Genomic DNA, 17,500 nt, shown 5'->3' on the forward strand with positions numbered 1-17,500 from the left:
CATACAGACAGGTAACCACTGCATATGGCAGTGCGGCGGTGCGTCTCTTGTCAGTCCTGATCAAGTTGATTTATGATTAAAAGTATTTTCACAGTAACCATCTTTTATCTTTTAGCTTTAACTTGCTTCAGTCATTAGACTGCAGCCATGCTGGGGTACCGCCTTGAAGAATTTTTGTTCGAAGGAATTGAGCCTAGTGCTTTTTATTTTTTGCTTTTTCAAAGCCTGATACTTATTTTATGATTTCTGTATTGAACCGCTAATTTACGTGGACGTAAGCGCACCGACAGTAGTTATCAAGCGGTAGTGGAGGACCAACGCGCGCACACACACACACACACATACATATATATATATATATATATATATATATATATATATATATATATATATATATATATATATATATATATATATATATATATATATATATACGACGGGCTTCTTTCAGTTTCTGTCTAACAAATCCACTCACAAGGCTTTGGTCAGTCCGAGGCTATAGAAGAAAATTCCTTAAAGCGGCGTGCTGGCAGAATCGTTAGCACGCCGGGCGAAATGCTTAGCGGTATTTCGTCCGTCTTTACGTTCTGAGTTCAGATTCCGCCAAGGTCGACTTTGCCTTTCATCCTTTCGGGGTCGATAAATTAAGTGCGAGTTGCATACTGGGGTCGATGTAATCGACTGGTCCCCTCTCCAAAAATTTCGGGCCTTGTTCCTAGAGTAGAAAAGATTAGAGTAGAAAAGATTAGAGTAGAAGACTCCTGGCGAAGATGCCACGCAGTGAGACTGAACCCGGAACCAAGCTTCTTACCACACAACCACTCCTGCCAAGTCTTTTAATATTAGTATTTTATATGCCAAGTAGTTCTAGCCACTGGGCACTGATTTTTAAAGATACTAATACTGAGGAATTAGCTGTTATTTCCAGCAGAGAGAGAGACCACCTAGAGGTTCTTTGTTAGTGCACATTGATCCCGGATGAATGAAAACTTAAGCCAGTTGTTTAGACCCAATCCCAGAACTGTGACGTTGAAAACCTGTTTTTGTTTATAATACTGAACCGCATGTTATTTGCTTAAATATATTTCAAGCCGGAACATGGAACAACTCATACAACTGGTTTTAAACAACATCTATATTTCTATTTCTCTTGTTTGTTACATTTTACCATTTTACTGCTTGAATATCTACGCTGTTTACACGAAAATTTGTTTATACCAACTATAATTTTTTTCTTTTTTTGTAGACCAGACTATATACATTTCGTTTTTCACATTTTTCTCTCAAGTTGTTATGAGAAAAAATATACAGAATTAAAATCTAACCAATCAGTTATTGCTACTGTTACTTTTCCTGCTATTCCTAATACATACTAATGGCCAAATTTCTGGACACTTTCTCATACATTTGTTGTTTATTGGCATCATGCCGTCTTCTCGCTTATAATTATTTTTTGGAGTCGAGTTGTTTTATTGTTCCCTTCCTTATGCTGCTTCAAATTAATGCCTTGCTTATACTAAAACAGATAATTAGAAAATTAAGAGTATTTAAAACTCAGTTATGTGGGTGTAAAAAGATAATTGCTTACTTTACATTCGGTAATCGGTTAGCATTAAACAAGATCACGCCGCTTACGGCAGCCAATCACTTGTGAAACAAAACCACATCATTTTTGACAGCCAATCAATGTTAAGGTACAGTCACATTGCTTTCGGCAGCCATTCATTGAAACACAGTCGCTTTATTTCTAAACCGAACTAAAACTGATGGCACTTATATTCATTTGTAGTAAGGATCCCTTACGTTAACAAAAGATAGGATACTGTCTATGTGAAGGGCGTTAGGGTACAACTTTCAAAAATAGCCAAAATTTCGGAGAATAGGTGCTATAGAATCCAGAGCATGGGAGGTTTGTCAAATACTTTCAAGACTATGATACAGAGAAAACTACTTCAAGAACAGAAAGGAAAACAAAGCAAGTAAGTAGGAACCGATGTATGATGAGATTAACTCAAAGTAATCGTCGAGCGACTTCAAAAGAAATATGCCAAGCGTAAGTAGTTAGAAGGTTCAGTTAAAGCGACAGAGCTGTAAAACAAGCTTTTTGACGGAGAATGTTTAAAACAAGAACGCTATGTGTATATTTGTTCTTCTCTTTCTCTTTTTAATATAGAGTTACATTTGACCGGCTACCTGCTTGGCGGCAAGGTTGTGAAGAAAGCATCTTTTGTCCATCATCCTTTAAATCTTAAGAATGTCTTGCAGAATTTTATAGTCCCAGATGTGATCATTTGGAACGGATGAATTAAATATTTGCCTTTTCCTCCTATGAACCCAAGTTCTACCATAATCTGCACCAGACAAGTTGTTATGTATTTTGTTGCTCCAATAATAATCAGTATGAAACTGATAGTGTATATTAGATGTAAAATTCCTTTTTGGAACGATGGATTTCGAAGCAGGTAAAGCTAAACATAGTAGCGTCAAAATATTTGACTAAAAAAACCCTTTTAGATAGGAAAAGTCGAAGGCAGCCTGTAAGACTTGTACTCTAATCTTCTGCAGACGTGACAGGCGTTCTGCTATTGGTCCAAATTAATCCTTCACATTTCTCTTTCCATTTTGATAACTTTATTATTACTAGCGAGAAATGTCCGTTGTTGACGTCATAAGAATTTATAAACTCTCAAGAGAACGTGAAATGATTATTGTTTTGGGACAGTGGATCTCGAATCACATAAAGCTATAAATAAGAACATGTAGATACTGGGCTGAAAATCCCTTTTGGACAGAAAAAGTCGAAGGCTGCCCGCAGGACCCGGGCCCAAATCTCCTGTAGGCATGACAGACGTTCTGTCATTGCACCAAAGCAATTCTTCGAATTTTTCAACAAGACATGTAGGTTCGAGCTTATGTGATTCGAGACCCACTGTTCCAAAAAAGAATTCTTTCACGTTCTCTCGAAAGTTTATAAATCCTTATGACGTCAACAACGCACACACGCACACGCACATACTCTCTCTCTCTCTCTCTCTCTCTCTCTCTCTCTCTCTCTCTCTCTCTCTCTCTCTTTCACACACACACACACACACACACACACACACACGCGCACACACACACACACACACACACACACACACACACACACACACACACATATATATATATATATATATATATATATACATATATACACACACACAAACACATAGAAACACACACATGCACACATATAGATATGCATGAATATTCTTCAGAAAAAGATATTTTATGACCAAGAGAATATAAGGAGTAGACAGCGGAAGATTGGCGCAAATTCATAAGGAGTGATGAGATTAATATTCCGATCTGGGGTATCGATGGATTGAAATACGTGAGGCACAGGTTAAATGAAGATTCCTTACCTGAGCGTATTGCAGTACCCTGAACATAGCTGGAACGCTTTTGATAACAAACCTGCTTGTTTAGTGATGACCTGGGGCTAAACGGGGGCACTACCACCAAAAAAAACAAAGAAAGCATTAAGTGGTGTTAGATGTTCCCAATACATGTATTTTGAATGAATTTCAGAGAAAAAGAGGCGGAGCTATCTCTGTCGTTTCATATTAACGAAGAATGTTATTGAATAATTAAGTTGTAATTGCAAATGAAATTAATTTTGTGAAGTCAACTACCAATCGGATAGTAACGTGTGCCTGTAAACACACACACACACACACACACACACACACACACACACACACACACACTTCATTACGTAACGATTCGGACATATGTTATACAGGATGCAAACATTGTCTGATATAGAACTCAATACTGGGGATAGATTAGAAAGATAGGGTTTATTATATCAAAGAACAACAGTTTATTCGAGTAAATTGTCGTAACAGTTAGTTGCGAACTGCCAGAAGGCGAAACTCGAGGATTCTATAACTCTTAGGCAGGATAAACGCGCGCGCGCACACACACACACACACACACACACACACACACACACACACACACACACACACACACACACACACACACACACACTCTGTATGTGAGTGTATTGGACGCAACAGTATCCCTTCAATCTATTCTGAAATGTAAATCTATAAAGCGTTTGCAAATTAGTTAATAATACGTCAGGATATTTAAAGCTGCAACGTCAATTAACGTTATAGACGACTCAGGTGAGTCGCATCAAGCAAAGAAAATATCTGTTTATCATTGAGACAGCTCCTGTTTCTGCAAACCCATCTCAAAATTTGCTTCGTCAGCTAGCTTGAACAAATGACACGGTGGAAATTGCACGATAATTCCTGGACAATGCAGCATGGATTTTCATTTGTCATCATTATATGTATATATATATATATATATATATATATATATATATATATATATATATATATATATATATGCCTGTATGTATGTAAGTATGTATGCATGTATGTATGTATGTATGTATGTATGTATGCATGTATGTATGTATGTATGTATGTATGTATGCATGGCTATTCTATTTTTTAATTATTATGAATCTTCCACTGAGGAGGGAGCCGGTTTCCAACAAAGATATAAGACTCCAACATTTGGATGTAGTTAACATAGACAAATTCACATTTGTGACTTGAGAAAAGTTTTGCATATTTTTACTCTTCCACTCACTGATTGGACTTGTAATGTACGAATCAGCCGGTCATTTTCTCTTTATGTATGTATGTATGTTTGTATGTATGTACGTAAGTATGTATGTATGTATGTATGTATGTATGTATGTATGTATGCATGCATGCGTGTGTATACAGCCGTATGTGCGATTGTGTAAACTGTTCAATCCTTTTTGTTTTGTTCAAACACAGAAAAGACAAATTAACCGTTCAACAGAAATCGATGCAGCAACTATCTGACTGAAATAAGTACTGGAGTCGATACGATTGACTAAAGCACTTGAAGGCGATGCTCCAGCATGGCTGAAGTCCAATGACTGAAACAAGGAAATGAATAAAAAAAATAAATAATGTAGGCGTAGCTGTGGCTGTGTGGTAAGTAGCTGGCTTACGAACCACATGGTTCCGGGTTCAGTCCCACTGCAAGGCATCTTGGGCAAGTGTCTTCTACTATAGCCTCGGGCCGACCAAAGCCTTGTGAGTGGACTTGGTAGACGGAAACTGAAAGAAGCCCGTCGTATATATATATATATATATATATATATATATACGTGTGTGTGTGTGTGTGTGTGTGTGTGTGTGTGTGTGTGTTTGTCCCCCTCAACATCGCTTGACAACCGATGCTTGTGTGTTTACGTCCCCGTAACGTTCGGCAAAACAGGCCGATAGAATAAGTACTAGGCTTACAAAGAATAAGTCCTGGGGTCGATTTGCTCGACTAAAGGCGGTGCTCCAGCATGGCCACAGTCAAATGACTGAAACAAGTAAAAGAATAATGTACTATCAATAAGATTAAGACAGTTCAGTCATAGAGATAGATATTACTTTTTTCAACAAAATACTTGAGAGAAGGAATAGAAATAAACTAGCAAAAATCTAGCGAATGATTAAATTACATGAGATGTGTTGTTGTTAATAAGATTACGAAATGTTAATGAGATGAAGTTGTTATTAATATTTCGAAACATCAGCTTCTTGTTGAGAGATTAACGATTTTTTCCTTAATTACATCTACACCACATATCGAGCAGCTTTATTCCTAGATATGCATACCGTACTAAACTATTCGGATTTAGTTTCGAACTAGAAATCTTTACGTTTGAAGTTTAATAATGTTCTTACCCACTTGGTTCCTGACAAATGTACGACTCTTGTCATAATTTTAAATTTTCATTGAACTGATGGCAACATTAGAATTATTGATTGTTTATAACGACAGATTAGATTAAAGCAATGGATAGGCAGAATCGGTGGAGCATCGTATAGAAATATCTTGTAATGTTTTACTCTGGTTCTTTACAATTTGACTTCACAAATCCTACCGAGGTCGACGTGCTTTTCGTCCATCCAGGACGCTAAAATAAAATATCATTCATGTACTGGATCCGATATGATCAATTTATCTCTCTCCTCCCACCACAAAATTTCAGGCTTTGTGTTTCTATTAGAAATCCCTATTACTGTCTGGATTAATTCATGTTTTCGCAAGTTTTTTAAAGTCTATGATGCGTTATGTTGATTTTTCATTTCACACACGTATACTTTGCAAAGTAATTGCGTGAGAAAACTCTGTATTCAGCACTAAAGTAGATCAGTAGCTATAAATAACAAGTTCTTGGAACGCTGCCCTTCGAATCATGTGTTTTTGTTGGTAGGGCAAATTTCATATTCATTTGGTGCCGGCCAGTCACCTCTTGTAATTCTCATCAGCTACGATTTGTCCTATGAACTACAACCAACAATTTAAAGGTTAGACTTACAATTACATATGACACTATGAACTTTGTCGAGCAGCGTAGTTCTTTTGAATTTCTTATTAAATTTAGGAAATAACTGGGGTTTTTCTTCTTTTCTGTCTTTTTCATAGTTATTGCTAAGAATGTTGTTAATCTTCGAAATTCTTTCCAACTGGAATCGGCTGCAACATTGTTTTTTTTTTTGTTTTTTTTCCTAATTCAACTTGAAAACATTATAATAAGAAATACCAAGTAAATACTAAAATTTTGGCTCAAGGTCAACAATTTGCGAGGGAATGTGTTAGTCGATTACAGTGCCCTCTGTACTAGAATGGTACATTATTTTATCGACCCTGAAGGATTGAAGGATAAAGTTGACCTCTGTAAGATCTGAAGTCAGTATGTATAATTGGTACTCCGTCGGTTACGATGACGAGGGTTCTAGTTTATCCGATCGACTGAACAGCCTGCTCGTGAAATTAACGTGCAGGTGGCTGAGCACTCCACAGACACATGTACCCTTAATGTAGTTCTCAAGGGGATTCAGCGTGACACAGGATGTAACACGGCTGGCTCTTCGAAATACAGGTACAACTTCTTTTTGCCGAATAACCTAATCACTGAGTTACGCACCTTCAAAAGGCAGAATGTATAGTGTGACAACCAATAGCGCAAAGCATTTTCATGCGAATCTACCACTTCGTCAATAGTGCTACCAGTAAGGCGGCGAGCGGGCAGAAGCTTTAGTACGCCAGGGGGAATGCTTAGCGGTATTTCATCTGCCACTGCGTTCTGAGTTCAAATTCCGCCGAGGTCGACTTTGCCTTTCATCCTTTCGGGGTCGATAAATTAAGTACCAGTTACGCACTGGGGTCGATATAACCGACTTAATCCCTTTGTCTGTCCTTGTTTGTCCCCTCTGTGTGTAGCCCCTTGTGGGCAATAAAGAAATAGGTATTTCATCTGTATTTCATTTGAACGTCCTGAGTTCAAATTCCGTCGAGGTCGACTTTGCCTTTCATCCTTTCGGGGTCGATAAATTAAGTACCAGTTGTGTACTGAGGTTGATCTCATTGACTGGCCCTCCCCCAAAAATTTCGGGCCTTGTGCCTAGAGTAGAAAAGAATAATAATTTTGCTGTCTGTATTAAACAACGCTTCTATTTGCGCCGGAAATATTACCCCATGGATCAAAATTATCACCAACTAATACAGTACTTCACAGAAACTATTACTTGTTTCAAATATCCGTCGAATGTAAATAATGTAAATAATGCACATAATGTACATAATACCTCATCTCTTAAATATAGAACTGTATTATCTAATCGGTACCAACAAACAATATGAGGACAAATATCCGTCGAATGTAAATAATGTAGATCGATCCTAATACTTTTTGTTACTTTAAGCCTGATCCTTCTTCTATCGGTCTCTTTTGCCGAACTGGTAAGTTACGGAAACATAAACACGTGAACACGTGTCGTCAATCGGAAGTGGAGTGAACAAACACAGGCACAGACACACGCGTGCGCAAAGAAACACACACACACACACACACACACACACACACACACACACACACACACACACACGATGGGATTCTTTTAGTTTCCGTCTATCAGGCCCACTCACAAGACTTCAGTCGGCCCGACGCTATAGTAGAAGATACTTGCCCAAGGTGCAACGCAGTGGGATTCAACGAGGAACCATGAGGTTAGGAAAATGAGAAACAAATTATAATCGCAGCAATAATGTAAGAATAAAAAACAAAAACGTATCTTGTGGAGAGCATTTTGATTAATATAATATTCCCAATAATATTCTTCGTAATAAAACTGATTTAACAACCAGAATGGGATTGTTTCTAAATATAATAAACATTAGCAATAATTGCTTTTCTGGAAATAACAAGATCTTCGGGAAAAAATATGTGGCAGAGAGGTGATAACATAACTTTAATTTAGAGAATTGTACACTTGATACGAGAATATTTATAGGTTTGTTGATAACTTAATGAGAAATCCTAAAGAGTAATTTTTTTCGCTACTTCTTATATTATTTACAGGATTGTACAAACGGCGCCGTGTAAAAAAAACCGTTCGCACCGAAAGCATATAGAAAGTTTGTTTACATATAAATAAATAAAAACTATTATAGTTCTTAAATTTGACAGGATAAGCGTGGTTGATTCACTGGTGTTTAGGTAACACGCTTAGTTACGTTGACAAAGGGATGTGTGTTCAACCCCCACGCGGATGGGAAAGCATTCCTTTTCTTTTTCTATCGCGGGCTTACATGCCCCCTTATTAGTTTAATTTCCTTAGTCATTGCACGGTGACCGCTTCAAGCTTATATAAAAATACCTTTTTTATTATTTATATGATTGTAAAAATGGCGCCGTATAAAAAATCATTCTCACCGAAACTATATAATTAGTTTTATTTATTTGTTTTTGCTTTTATTTTTCTTTTACCTGTTTCAGTTATTAGACGGCAGCAATACTGGGGCGCCACTTTAAGGGGTTTAGTCGAACAAATCGGCTCCAGTACTTATTTTTTAGCTGGTACTTATTCTAGAGGACTGTTTTGCCGAACAGCTAAGATACAGGTCCGTAAACTAACTAACACCGATTGTTAAAAAACGAAGGGGTGACAAATACAAGTACAAAGACACTCAACACACACATACACACACACACACACACACACACACACACACACACACACACACACACACACACACACACACATACGACGGATTTCCACACAGTATCTGCATATGTATATCAAATTGAATCACAAGGCAGTGGACGGTTCAGGACTATAGTCGAAAACACTTGCTCAAGATGCCGGGTCGCAGGACTGAAACCAAAATCACGTGTTTGAAAAGCGAGCTTCTTAGCCAAACATAATGCCTGCGCCTGTCTATATATTTATTGTAAAAGAATGTAATATCGAGTCGATCTTCTTTTCAATGGTTTAGTTAGAAGGACAGAACTTCAGTCTTGTGAAGGAACAAAATAAAACCTCGTCTCACTGACCAATGACTTCACAGACAATACATCAAGATAATACGCAATTTTCAAACTTAAGATTTGTTCCAAATATTTTTTTAAAAAGTGGTGCATATATTTAATTTTTAATTTGAATTTTGCTACTTATAAGCAGTTCCATAATTAATCTTGTGCGTGCGTGTGTGTGCGTTTGTGTACATGTGTGTGTGTGTGTGTGTGTGTGTGTGTGTGTGTGTGTGTGTGAAAAGAAAATCTATACGTGAAAATCTATTTATGAAATGTTTCTCTATTTTTGTTTCGTGTTCTGGATTGTAATATGCTGTAAAGATTCCTTTTCGGTATAAATTCGTGATCAGGTTGATAGATATTTGTCATTGCTGTTTACACAACAGAAATCGGTGCTTTATCTTTCTCAAATATATTCCTCAGATTAAATAACTTCACATCGTGTTTGACACCATTGAGGAGAAAAGAAAAACAAATATAACAGCAAGAATTATAAGATTTAGTGATATAAAGATGTTAAGGCGGAAGATACAAAGATGCTAAAACAAAGCATAGCTCGTTGGATACAAAAATACTAAAGCGGTAGACCTGAAAATCGGTAGAGTCCAGTAACGTAGCAAGGAGTGAGAGGCGAAGGGATGGTCCACTCCGGGCGACGCTCTTATGGAACAGCACTTTTGGGTTTTCTATATATACCTGTACTGGACTTATATCAGGTAGGGGACCAAATTCAAAGGCTGCTCCGGGTGGTATGTACTCCAGCTTTGCCACTATTAGTGTTGCTGTTTGTTCCGGCTCTTTATGCTCTGAATTCCGATCTTGCCGAGGTTGACTTCACCTTGAATTTTTTAAATGTTTGGATCGATAAAATAAAATGACATTCAAATTCTGAGGTCTAATTTAACTGATTGCTGACGGGCTTACATGCGGTTTTTTATGGATACAGTGGAATCCAAATCTCCTTCCTCTAAATTGTGCTACTCTAAAGGAAAGAAAATGGCACTCTGTCGGTTACAACGACAAGAGTTCCAGTTAATCCGATTAATGGAACAGCTGTCTCGTGAAATTAACGGACATGAGAAACCTTGACGTAGTTCTCGGGCAGATTCAGCGTGACAGAATGTGACAAGGTTGGCCCTTTGAAAGGCAGGTACTACTCCTGTTTTGCCAGCTGATTGAACTGGAGCAACGTGAATTAAAGTATTTTGTTGAAAGACACATTGCATTGCTGGGTATCGAACTCATGACCTTACGATCGTGAGCCGAATACCCTAACCACTAAGCCATACACCTTCACTAAAAAGACGAAATGACACGTCAGTATAAGTTCATTGCTGTCAACTCAATGTTGTCTGTTTATAACACCCTGTAGCACAACCAACAAAACATGCGCACAACGCACTCGCTCATTCAAGCATTCGCTCATTCTAGCATTCGCTCATTCTAGCATTCGTTCATTCTAGCATTCGTTCACTCTAGCATTCACTCACACATGCACAAGCACTTCTTCTTAAAAGCGGACACCGTTAAGAAGAGATATTTCAGAAGAAAAAAAGCAGAACAGAAAGGAAAGTATTCCAGAAAGACACAAAATCAAAATCGCAAAATGCCAGGTTTATCTCTAAAAAATTCAGATATCCATTACAGAATTCCCATGTCATGACATTAAATAAGGATGGAGTATCAAATTATCGCAAACTAGTCTGATAACATTGTTTAGAACGCCATACTACCATTTTGGGATTTGTTTACAATATCATAACAAAATGGGCTTTACGTTTAATACTCTGTACTAAGTTGTTACGAACTGATGCTATGTGATAGGATAGCTCTCTCTCTCTCTCTCTCTCTCTCTCTCTCTCTCTCTCTCTCTCTCTCTCTCTCTCTCTCTCTCTCTCTTGCTATATGTGTGTGTATACATATACACACATATATATACAATGTTATATATATGTCTGTGTATATATAACTTTACATGTAATATTCGAATATATATAACTATATATATTATTGTATCTATATTACTGAATATGTATGTATGTACGCATGTATGTATGTATGTATGTATGTATGTATGTATGTATGTATGTATGTATGTATGTATAGAGAGAAAGTGTGCGCGCGTGTGAGTGAGAGATTGGGTGAGAGAGAAAAGAGGTTGTCAGTAGAAACGAGGAAAAAATATCCAAGATCATGAGAGTATATATTAAAAATATACACTTTTATGTATTGAGTTACATAAGTAACTCAACGGCTGAGATTTTCGTGCATTATATAAGACTTTGATAAGTGCAAGTAAGAAATTCTAGACCCTTGAATCATTTATGTAACTTTAGAGCATGATAATAGATATTTGGTGGGGGGGGGGGAGAAGGAAAGAGAGTGAGAGAGAAAAAGAGAGAGAATCTCTGTTAGGTGTTTATAATGAATTCGTAGGAGCCTGATGCTAGACTCAAGAATGTGTCCAGGATGTTAGCAGAAATCAGTTTGGTTTGTATTATAATTTCCAGGCTAATTATTTTGAAAGAAGCTATTAATTACCCATGATGCATCAGCAGAGCTCGTTATCCAGCTCTCGAAAAATCAATCTCCTGGCCGTCGTTGCAGTTTCACTCTAGTATTGCTGCGTAACTAGTCTAGATCCCTTAGGAGAAATAAGATGACGAATTGACTCACTTTTGCGCCGTCGTAGCTACCCATAGGAATTTCTAAAGGTTCTTTACGCGAATAGATCACAAAGATAACGTTATCAATACAAAAATAATCGAAATGTTAGCTAATTAAGCCTGCATCAAAAAATTACACTTCATCTTTAAAAAAATGAAGTCCTTTATAAAACAAATTATGTGGGTAAAACGTCATTAACGAGTGAACTAAAATAAGCGACGACCTTCGGCAGAATGCAAAACTCAGAAGTTAGAGGAGCATATCCAGAAGCCATTTTGTAGCTGTACTGGTTTGCATTTGTTCATCATCATCATCATCATCATCATCATCATCATCATCATCATCATCATCTCCTCTCTCTCTCTCTCCGAAATGTATCGTCCTGTACCTACATAGGAAATCATGATTTCGTTATTAATACCTGCGTCGATTGTTAAATGCTCTCGAAATCGGTGCAGTTCACAATTCACAGCTGCAGATAGATCACTTCGCTTGCTTCGTTCATAATTGTTTCAAATTTTGGGAAAAAGCTCAGCAATTTTAAATGGTAGCTGGTCAATAACATCGACTCCACTGCCCAGCTGGTCTCTGTGATGCCGACCGCCTTTCCTTAACGCAAAAGCAAAGCAGCAGAAACTTAACGTCGATCCCAGCAACCTTTGAATGTCACATCATATCCCCTCGACGATATCTACTGACCAACAAATGTCGAAGTCCTGCTATGAGCCAAGTTTGCATACGAGAAGAATTAAAATATTCTCTAACTGTTCTCTAGGATATGCGCACAGAGAAGTTATATAATTCCATTGCAGCAGGTCACACAAACATGCGCACATTCATAAAAGATTGTCCTGTTTTTTGTCTAAATTCCAAGGGAAGTTTTGTTTAAAGGCGTGAAACGAGCTCTTTCTCTATTATTGGGAAATCTGAAAAATATAACCAAGAACACACCCAAGCACACACACGCAAACACACAATTATTTCAACTTTAATTCACCAATAAAAACATCGTTGAAGCATTATTATAAAATATAAATTTGCACATACATTTATTTCAGCGTTGATGTAGCAGTAGAAACATTGCTGACGCACGTATAGATGCTGGCATATATGCATAAAAGCATACATATATATATATGCACACACGGTTATCAGAATATAGAGGCGAGAGAAAAAAACATCTCACTCTCATAAACTCTCTCTCTCTCTCTCTCTCTCTCACACACACACACACGCACATACACACACACACACACTCACGCACACTCGCACCACACTTATATGCACATGCATAAATATAAGTAGTATATTGGAAGAGAGTAAGTATTCCAAATTGTGATGCATATTCAAAATGTTTTAATTCATTTGATATTTTCAGTATCGTGTGATTTCATGACATCCATAATTAATACCTTTCCAAAACTGATGAAGGCAGATGTTTAGTAAATGTTGAAAGCGTTATAATTAACTGCGATAATAGCAACAACAGCGAATGTAGCCTATATCTTTATAACATATTTCTTGTTAAAATTCATAAATTTCAAGTCAGACGGCGAAAAGAAAAACACAGAAAAACATTTTGGTTCAGAAGCTTGCTTTTGTCAACCGCGTGGTTCTGGGTTCGATCCCACAGCACGTAACTTCAGGGAAGGTTTTCTTACTGTAACGTTGTGAGTGTAATTTGCAATTTGTTAGATGCTTCCTCTTCGAGAAGATAAGTATCAGAACAAATAGTTACTTATTTACATAGCTTGTTAGTTCATTAGTTTCCTAGCAAGTTAGTTAATCAGTTAGTTTGCTAGTAAGTAAGTTAGTCAGTTAGTCAGTCAGATAGTTGGTTGGTTAATCATTTAACAAGTTAGTTTATTAACAAGCTTGCTAGTTAATTAGCTAGCTAGTTAACTAGTTAGTTAATAAGTTAGTCAAACAGTAATTAGTTAGCTTACTTGCTAGTCGATCTCGCACCCGTTAGCACATTTGGTGGCTTCTCCAGGCATCACAATCGGGTATATGTTCACTACTTTCCCAGTGTGTTGACAGCCTTTGGGGTATCCTGAAAGGTTTAACGTCATGTAGTTTGTAGTATTTTCTGTCTTGTTCCTCCGGTTAGTGTCCATCTCAATACTTTTTGGTTTCATATCAAGGATCTGGTAGCCATATGATGTTACTAGTCAATCGTATATTTGTTCCTTTGTAATGTTTGCGTCGTCGCGACATTTTTGCTTTTGGTATGATCATGGTAAAAATTCTCCAGATTTTTCTTGAACCACTTCGGTAAAATATTCAAATTTAAGGTGATTTCTTTTCAATTTTGTCCCGTATTTACATATAGGTGGAGGCGCGTGGCTTGGTGGTTAGGGTGTCAGCATCATAATCGTAAGATTGTGGTTTCGATTCCTAAACCGGGCGACGCCTTGTGTTCTTGAGCAAGACACTTCATTTCACGTTGCTCCAGTTCCACTCAGCTGGCAAAAATGAGTAATGCTGCGATGGACTGGCGTCCCGTCCAGCTGGGGGAAACATACGCCATTGAAACCGGGAAACCGGGCCCATGAGCCTGGCTAGGCTTTAAAAGGGGGCATTTATTATTATATTATTAATTACATATAGGGCCTTTAATAGTGCAGATACTGTACAAGCAGATCTTAATGTTGATGTCTTGTCCAGTGTGTTCATGGGCCAGATTTTGTACATTTGCTGAAACATTGGCTTCAATTTTTGGCACAAGACCAGTAATTTTGGAGGAGGGAAGAAGTCGATTATATCGACCCCAGTGTTCAACTGGTACTTATTTTATCGACCTCGAAAGGATGAAAGGCATTTTGCCCGGCGCGCTAACGATTCCACCCGCTCCCTACTTTTCCATTTGATGAAATATTACTCTCACCTCTCCGATTCAGCATTTCGCACGCATCGGTTTTAGTGTCTCCGTTATCGCACAGAAAATTACCAAGGAACTCAAATCGATACATGTCTTCGACAGTCCACTCTACATCAATCAAAATGAAGTTCTTACTCCTTGACTGATCTCCATGGCCTTTGTCTTTTCTGTGTTCATTCCCAGTTTGTCTGCTTTTTCCTTATCATTTCACTCAGGCGTTGAGTTAGCTCTTATCACCCTTTCTAGATTCAGTCAATAACATCAACGTAAGCCAGGTCAGTCACCAACGTAACCCTTATCAACCACCAACGTAACCCAGATCATCCACCTACGTAACAAAGTCCAGCCACCAATGTAACCCAGTTCAGCCGCCAACGTAGCCCAAGTTAGACACCAACGTAGCCCAGGTCAATTACCAGCGTAACCCAGTCAGCCACTAACGTAATCCAGGTCAACCACCAACGTAACCCAGTTCAGCCACCAAAATAACCCACGTCAGCCACCAACGTAACTCAGGTCAACGCAGCTCAAAGTTTGATCTTTCCACTTGCTCCCATGTTCATTACTTCCGACTGCCTTCTTTGTGATAAATCCACATTTAGCAGGAAAAGAAGTGGTCACAGGTTCATCCTTGGCGAATTCGAGTGGGGGGTGTCAAAATATCAAATGCTTTTTTTCATTTTCCGTCTGCACACAGTAAACTGATTTAATAAATACTTCTAAAGCTTCCATATAGAACTCCGGGATCTCATAAATTTTTGCGATACTCCACAGAGATTCTCCAGGTACTCTTTCAAATGCCTTTCGTAAGTCAGGTTAGTACATTTTACCAAGCCATTCTGATTTACGATTGACGGCTGGCTGTACTGTACCAGTAGAAAGGAATCATAAAAATATAGCTTGAATGTGAAAATATATATATTCTAAGCCTCATTAAAAGCAGTATAGTAGAAAACGATTTACTTCTATAAAATTTTAGTTTTATTTATCTTCAGTTTCTGCATGGTATTGCTGCAATACAGTATATTAAATAGGATGATAATTTTTACAGGCATATTATTCATGAAGTGTGATTGATAAGGTTGCCTGAAAGAATGCTCTTTGGAGCAGAAGATATATTAACACTGGTAAATTAAACACAGAATACTTCCTGATAAGGAAATAAAATGGCGCAGATGAAATTGGTTAAGGATAAGTATATAGTTAATGATTCTTAAACAATATTAGGATAACGGCAATGTATTATTATTTCACAGAATAATACGTAATTATAGCAAAACTTCATTATAATATTGTATTTATTTTACTGTAAATCATTTTGCCGACTGAGAGAAAGATATGTTTAATGAGACTCTCGAGAAAATGGCAATTGCTATCGAAATAACTAAATGCCTACATTTCATCTATTTAAGAAATTTTCCAAGTAATGAGTGACTTCAGGATAAACCCCATGTGTCATTATGTAATTAAAGTAAAAGCAATAGAAGTAACAACTATAACAATTACAATACACAGAGCCATTGAATGTGCCGCTTGGTGGTCATTTGAGATGCTAGAAACAGCTGTCATTAAATCTATTTCAAAATACACTCTACCATCTTACAGAAATTAAAGACACATTGCATAATAAGACTCATGATAAATAAGACGGAATGGTCACTGTTGGAAGGCTTTTTTGTCGATCAGGGATAACCAACAACAACAAAAAAGAAAAGTAAATGTTAACAATGTTTATGTCTTAACTGAAACATAAACGAAATGTTCCAGTTGACAGCGGACGGAATGAGATACAACACGAAATTTTATCAGTGAACAGGTTTCTTCCAAGGATTTCTTCCAAGGATTTCTTCCAAGGATTTCTTCCAAGGAATCTAATGCTCATAGCTTAGTTTTTTCTTGGGGCTGGCCAGATTGGAGCAATCTCCAGTATAACCAACCGAAATTGCAAAGATAATTTGGAACTCGACAGAGGAAAGAAAACTTCGAATGACCCGTCCTTGTTTTCTTTGTATCGTCTGTCTGGATGTTTTGTTGTCCCTTTTTTATATCACCTAACTGTCTGGATGTTTTGCGTTCTTGTCCCATTTTTGTATTTTGTGGTAAGTAGCATGCTTACCAACCACATGGTTCCGGGTTCATTCCCACTGTGTGGCGCCTTGGGCAAGTGTCTTCTACTATAGCCTCGGGCCGACGAAAGCCTTGTGAGTGGATTTGGTAGACGGAAACTGAAAGAAGCCTGTCGTATATATGTATATATATATATATATATATATATATATATATATATATATATATATATATATATATATATATATATATATATATGTATGTGTGTGTATATGTCTGTGTGTCTGTGTTTGTCCCCCCAACATCGCTTGATAACCGATGGTGGTGTGTTTACTTGGCCTAACTTAGCGGTTCGGCAAAAGAGACCGATAGAATAAGTACTAGGCTTACAAAGAATAAGTCCTGGGGTCGATTTGCTCGACTAAAGTCGGTGCTCCAACATGGCCGCAGTCAAATGACTGAAACAAATAAAA

General features: G+C 37.5%; 1 protein-coding gene across 1 annotated transcript in view; it reads left to right on the forward strand.

Annotated features, from left to right (window-relative positions):
- Positions 1-17,500, forward strand: part of LOC106879310 (uncharacterized) — a 127,291-nt gene that overhangs the window by 38,138 nt on the left and 71,653 nt on the right. The window lies entirely within an intron of this gene.

Source organism: Octopus bimaculoides, chromosome 1 (genome assembly GCF_046866305.1).
Source record: "Octopus bimaculoides isolate indiv1 chromosome 1, ASM4686630v1, whole genome shotgun sequence".
NCBI lineage: Eukaryota > Metazoa > Mollusca > Cephalopoda > Octopoda > Octopodidae > Octopus > Octopus bimaculoides.